The sequence below is a fragment of the Rhinolophus sinicus genome, chromosome 3 (assembly GCF_057876585.1).
Source record: "Rhinolophus sinicus isolate RSI-liver-muscle chromosome 3, RSI-T2T, whole genome shotgun sequence".
Classification (NCBI taxonomy): domain Eukaryota; kingdom Metazoa; phylum Chordata; class Mammalia; order Chiroptera; family Rhinolophidae; genus Rhinolophus; species Rhinolophus sinicus.
In genome coordinates this window covers 108,272,686-108,278,685 of record NC_142503.1, presented here as the reverse complement: position 1 = coordinate 108,278,685, position 6,000 = coordinate 108,272,686, and positions in this window count along the sequence as shown.

Genomic DNA, 6,000 nt, shown 5'->3' with positions numbered 1-6,000 from the left:
TATGCTTTCATTTCTCTGGTGTAAGTATCTAGGAGTAAAATTGTTTGTTTAAGCAATAGGTGCCTAACTGCCAGATAGTTTTACAAAGTGGTTGTATGGTTTATAGCCATTTAAGAGTCTGGTTGCTCCAAATCTTTGCCAACAGTTGGTGTGGTCAGTCTTTTTAATGTTAGCCATTCTACTGGATCTGTAGTAGCATCTCTTTGTTTTAACCAATTTACATGATTACTAATGATGTTCAGTCAGTATATTTCATGTTCTTATTGGCCATTTTTAAATATTCTTTTTTGAAGTGTCCATTTAAGGCTTTGCCTATTTATTTTAATTGGATTTGTCTTTTATTAGTGAATTGCAAGAGTTCTCTATATACTCTGGATTTTCAGTTTAATTATTAGTGATTTTTATGGCCTGTCAAAAAAAATCTGTGATGCCAAGATCACAAAGATTTTCTCCAATGTTTGTTTATAGAAACTTTATATTTAAGGGCTGCTTATATTATTGGTCTTTTATGATGGTTTAGTATTAAAATGTATACTTTCACCTTCCTTTGGTTCATTTCTCCTTGCACATATTCTTTCACTGTTACTATCAAGCTTTTTAAATCCACCACCCTCCTCTTTCAAAGTCTGTTTTTCATTGTTACATAATGCTGGATCTTGGTTTTGTAAATCCATTCTGAGAATTTCTGTTTTCGTAAGTTATTATACTTTAACTCATATACATTTATTTTGGTAAATGAATAGATACAATCTTCAGTATGCAGAATTTAAATCTTTCTGTGCTTCATTTGGTATCTAATTTGTTAAGGTGATTTAAAAACTTTTTCTCTATCACTTTCTTGACATCATAATTTTTTTTTTCCTTCTCAATAAGACTGGCATGCATTTACTTCCTGATTGGTCATTTTCTATCCTACCTCCCAAATTGATATTATTTTGAGTTTAGTTATGTGTTCTTTTGAATATGTTTTGTTTATTGCATATTTATAAATATGCTAGGGTTCAAATCTTGATTTTGGGAACCGAATTTACCTGGAAGACTCCTTCTGACTTCAGACAGGGCTTCCATCTGAAAGATCACAGAGAGAACACGGTATTGATAGAGTACCATATCCACAAGTCCATTTTAATATAGACTTCCTCTTTACATGGTTATAAGATTTCTAGAGACCTTGAAACAGTTGTACAATTTAGTAAATGACATAAATCTCTAGACTCTCAAGTCCTTCTTTCACAATCTTTTGTGTATAAGAAACTCTTCCAATTCTTATCACTTGACCCTTTATCCAGCACCCCACAGAAGAAACTGTTATGAAGTCCAAATGGTCAATAATGTCAGTGTTAAGAAACTCTGGTTTACAATGATATTTATAAATGGAAATTACTTATTTCAAAACTAAAGGTGCAATCTAAACTGTGATGTTACAAAATTATCATTTAATAAGCATATATATTTTACAAACTGTCATAATTAAATTCAGTCTTCTTAGATTGACATAATATATTCTTCCACAAGAAAAATTTAAAGTGTTGTAAATAGTAGATTTGAAATAAAGAACCCATCAATTTTCTTTATGGATAGGGAACAATAATGGTGGAAATATGTTATGACATGTCTAAGCTCAAACATAGGAAATACAGTTTATACTATGGAGTCTATGGTGAACACACGATGGGATTTATAGATGATGTACTGCAGAATTGTACACCTGAAATCTATGTAATTTTACTAACAATTGTCACCCCAATAAATTTAAAAATAAATAAATAAATAAATAAATAAATTATGGAGTCTAACATTGCCAAATATTGACAAATAAAAATTTGGGACAAAATAACATGTCATTTGTTTCCTTTTAATTGTTTTAAACATTGACTAAATTTTTTCTACAAAACAAATGTGTCAATAAATTTTGTCCAAGAGATCATTGTAATTTCTTTCTTTAAATGATTATCCATTTTCTTTAAAAGAAGAAACAAAGCAAACTTGTGTTGTACCTTGTGTTGAGCTATCTATAATATCTATGTATCTATCTCTCTATATAAGAATATCTATACATAATAGATATAATATTAGAGTATCTTCTTTACTCATATTTTGAGCATTTCCTATAACCTCACATCTTCAAAGACATGATTTTAATAAGTATATCTTGTTGGGGTATCATAAGGAATTCAACTGATTCCTTTTGATTAGATATTTCACTTCCTCTTGTTTCCTAGAGATATAATCCTGTATTGTTTAGGTCTTCCTCTTACATAATGTGTATAGCCTTAGTGTTTAGCTAAAACTTAGAGCTTTTCTATTTAAATAAGGGTATTTATATATTTACACTTTTTGGTAAAACTGATGGTCTTCTGTCATTTTGTTTTATGTATTTGACTTTTAAATTTTCTTGCATTTCCTCTCTTTGACTCTAAGTATTAACTTTCTCTTCTATTTTATCCTCTAATGATTTGTAAGCTATCCTATTAGTGACTACATTATACAATTTTTAAACATTATTATTTAAACTATTTTTCTAATTATATTTTTTCACTTTAAAAAAGTAAAACCATTTATTACTTTCTCCTTCCTAGCTTATTTCTAGAGAGTGAAACTATATAAATCTCATGCATTAGACAACCTCATACAAGGGCATTTTATAAAATTAGATTAATAGATGGATTGTCTCAAAATGTTTATATTAGAAGGAGGGAAATAAACCTTTTCACCTGTAAATGTCATTGTGAAAATCTCTCCTCTGTGTGATCCCATTTAATTTTCAAAGAATTTTAGTAAACTATATTATATTCATCAAATTCTTTTATATACAGCCCACTGTCTTAGAATAGATCACTAGAAAATTGGAAATACAAAATATGAAGGCAGTATACTGCCTACATAAGATATACAAACTTGTCTTGAAGAATTATTTTATTTTTATGTTTCTGCTTTGTAGATATTTGTGCAATGTGTGTAAGATTCTGAGGAAAATAGTTCTACATACACTAACGTATATTAATATCTGCTGGGAAACGTATCATTTTTATTCTTTTTTTTCTTATGTCTATACTGTTTCTGTAAAGTTTCTTCCATTTTTCTACTCTGAAATTCCTATAAATTTGAGAATGATGAATGAAAGTCAATGTAAAAATTGTTGTTCTTTCATTACTATCATTTTAGCAAGTACATCCCTTTTGGTGGGTAGAAACCTTTGCTTTGATATTTCATTTCAAATGAAGGACTACTCTTTGATTCAAAATGAATTATCTTTTGGGACACATTTTCCCTTTTGGGACACATTTCCAGACTTTTACCTAAGAATAACAAGTATTTACAAAATTATGGGAAATATTCTGATTCTCTATTTTATAAAAAGGGAAGTTAAATCTTGGTGAATTATAAATGACTAATTAAAATAAAAATTACTTAAGGTAGAAACCATAGTATGAATCTATCATACATTTAGTTTATAAGTTATATTCTTTTTTTGTTATTATTGTTAAGAAGCATGATGGTTTTCCACATTTATTTCCAAACAGATCATAAACCAACTGTCTCTAATGAATAAACAGCTGCATACATCACATTACTATAAATATAAAGACACAAGAACAAATTTTCCATAACCATTAAAATGCTGGGTCATTTAAAACTTTGCATAGGAAAATAAAAAATAGCACTGCAGCTTGGTGGGTTTTTTTCTTAAAGTGGCTTTTTAAATTCTCACAGCATACTGCCTTTCTAAGAAATACAAACTTGTCTGGATGCCAAGAATGCATTGCTCATTAACCATACTAAACAATATTTTTATCTGCCTTCTGTGTTTTGAGGGGTATGGGGTTACCCTGCTCCCAGTATCTTAATAAGACTTGCATAGAGCAAGATATTCACCACCCTATCTACTGGTCTCATGAGGACCCCAACTCCCTAAATGCTTGAAGATAATGGATATTTGGAAAAAGAAGTTTAGATGGGTGTTGAGAACAGTACAGTATGGAAGCCAGCCATGGGGCTTGCACATGGCGTGTGGGCTCAGGGTCAATATGATTGTCAAGAGGTGAGGGGCCAATGCCACAGAAGTACAGGGAGTCTGAGTGGCAACTTCCAAGCTGCTGTGCTCTGCATGCCTGAGGGTGAGTCAGTGTCTGTAAACACACAGCCTCTCCTACAGCATAGTCTTTGCTTCTCTGCAGGGAGTGCTTCAGTTCTTAGGTAAAGACCATTACCATTCGTTTTAGTAATAACTGCCACTTTACGTCAGTTGTTCTTTGTTCCCAAACGTTTACTCCATACTTTTTCTTTACTCTTGCCTTAGTAAATACAAACTATTTACTCAAATGAAAAGGAGAAAGTCATTTAGTCAAACAATCAACTTCTTTATTGAGAATTCACTAGTCTAGTCTATGTAGTCTTATGGATCATTTTGAACAGTACATACCATATGCTTCTTACATATTTCTCCTACTTTAAATTCACAAAGACGTTATAAGATTTCAAATGTTTATTGTCCCCTACATCGACTATTGCAATGGCTTTCTTACTGGTCTCTCTGCCATTATTTTCCTCTACCCTCAATTCATTTCACACACTGATGACGTTATAAATTTTCTAGAGCGAAACACTCAGCTTTTCAACACGGGAATCTAAACTCTTTGGCTAGTGTTCAAGAATCTGCATAGTTTGTCACCACCCTGCTGTTCATGACTTACTTTCCACTGTTATACTTAGGACACAGTGTACCCTGGAGGATGTGGTTGGTTAGGGGGAACATGCCCTCATTTCCTTGCCACTGCTCTGGTCCGTCTCACCACTAGGACTGCTTCTCTTTGCATTCTTATACTCTCCTTTTTGAGATCTTTTTTTAAAAAAGATTTGTATTGCATTATAGCTAACATACAATATTATATTCGTTTCAGGTATATACCATAGTTATTCAACATTTATCTACCTAAAGAAGGGATCACCATAAGTGCAGCAGCCATCTGACACTCTTTCACGTTATCACAACATTATTGACTATATTCCCCATGCTGTACATTACATTCCCATGACTTATTTGTTTTTACCTAAAAATTTGAACCTCTTATTCATCTTTTTAACCTCTTGTATAAATTTTTCAATTATAGTTGACATCCAATATTGTTTTATATTAATTTCAGGTGTACAGCATAGTGGTTAAACATGTATATAACTAAAGAAGTGATCCCCCTGACTAGTCTAGTACCCACCTGGCACTATACATAATAATTATCATATTATTGACTGTATTCCCTATGCTTTACTTTACATCCCTGTGACAATTGTATAACTACCAATTTGTACTTCTTAATGCATTCATCTTTTTCACCACATCTCAAAATCCCCTCCTATCACCCCAATAAATCTGGTACCCATCTGACACCATACATAGTAATTACAATATTATTGACTATATTCCTTTTTCTATATACTACATCCCCATGACTACTTTGTAACAACCAATTTGTACTTATTAATCCCTTCCCCTTTTTGACGCATTCCCAACCCCGCTCTGGTCTGGCAACCATCAAAATATTCTCTGTATCTATGAGTTTGTTTCTGTTTTGTTTGTTCATTTGGTTCTTTAGATTCCACATATAAGTGAAATCACATTGCATCTATCTTTCGCTGTCTGACATACTTTTCTCAGCACAACACCTTCCAGGTCCATCCACGCGCCACAGATGGCAAGAACCCATTTCCTTCCACGGCAGAACAATATTCTATTGTATATATGTACCACCCACTCTTGATCCATTCTGCCATCGACAGACACCCAGGCTGCCTCCACATCTTGGCCATTGTAAACAATGTTGCAATGAACATATGGATGCAGATATCCCTTTGAATTCGTGTTTTAGATTTCTTCGGATAATTAACCAGAAGTGGGATTACTGAGTCTTTCTTTGTCACTTGTTATAGACGTTGTTTTTAAAGTCTATTTTGTTTGGTATAAGTATTGCTATCACAGCTTTTTGTTTCTTCTCATTTTCATGA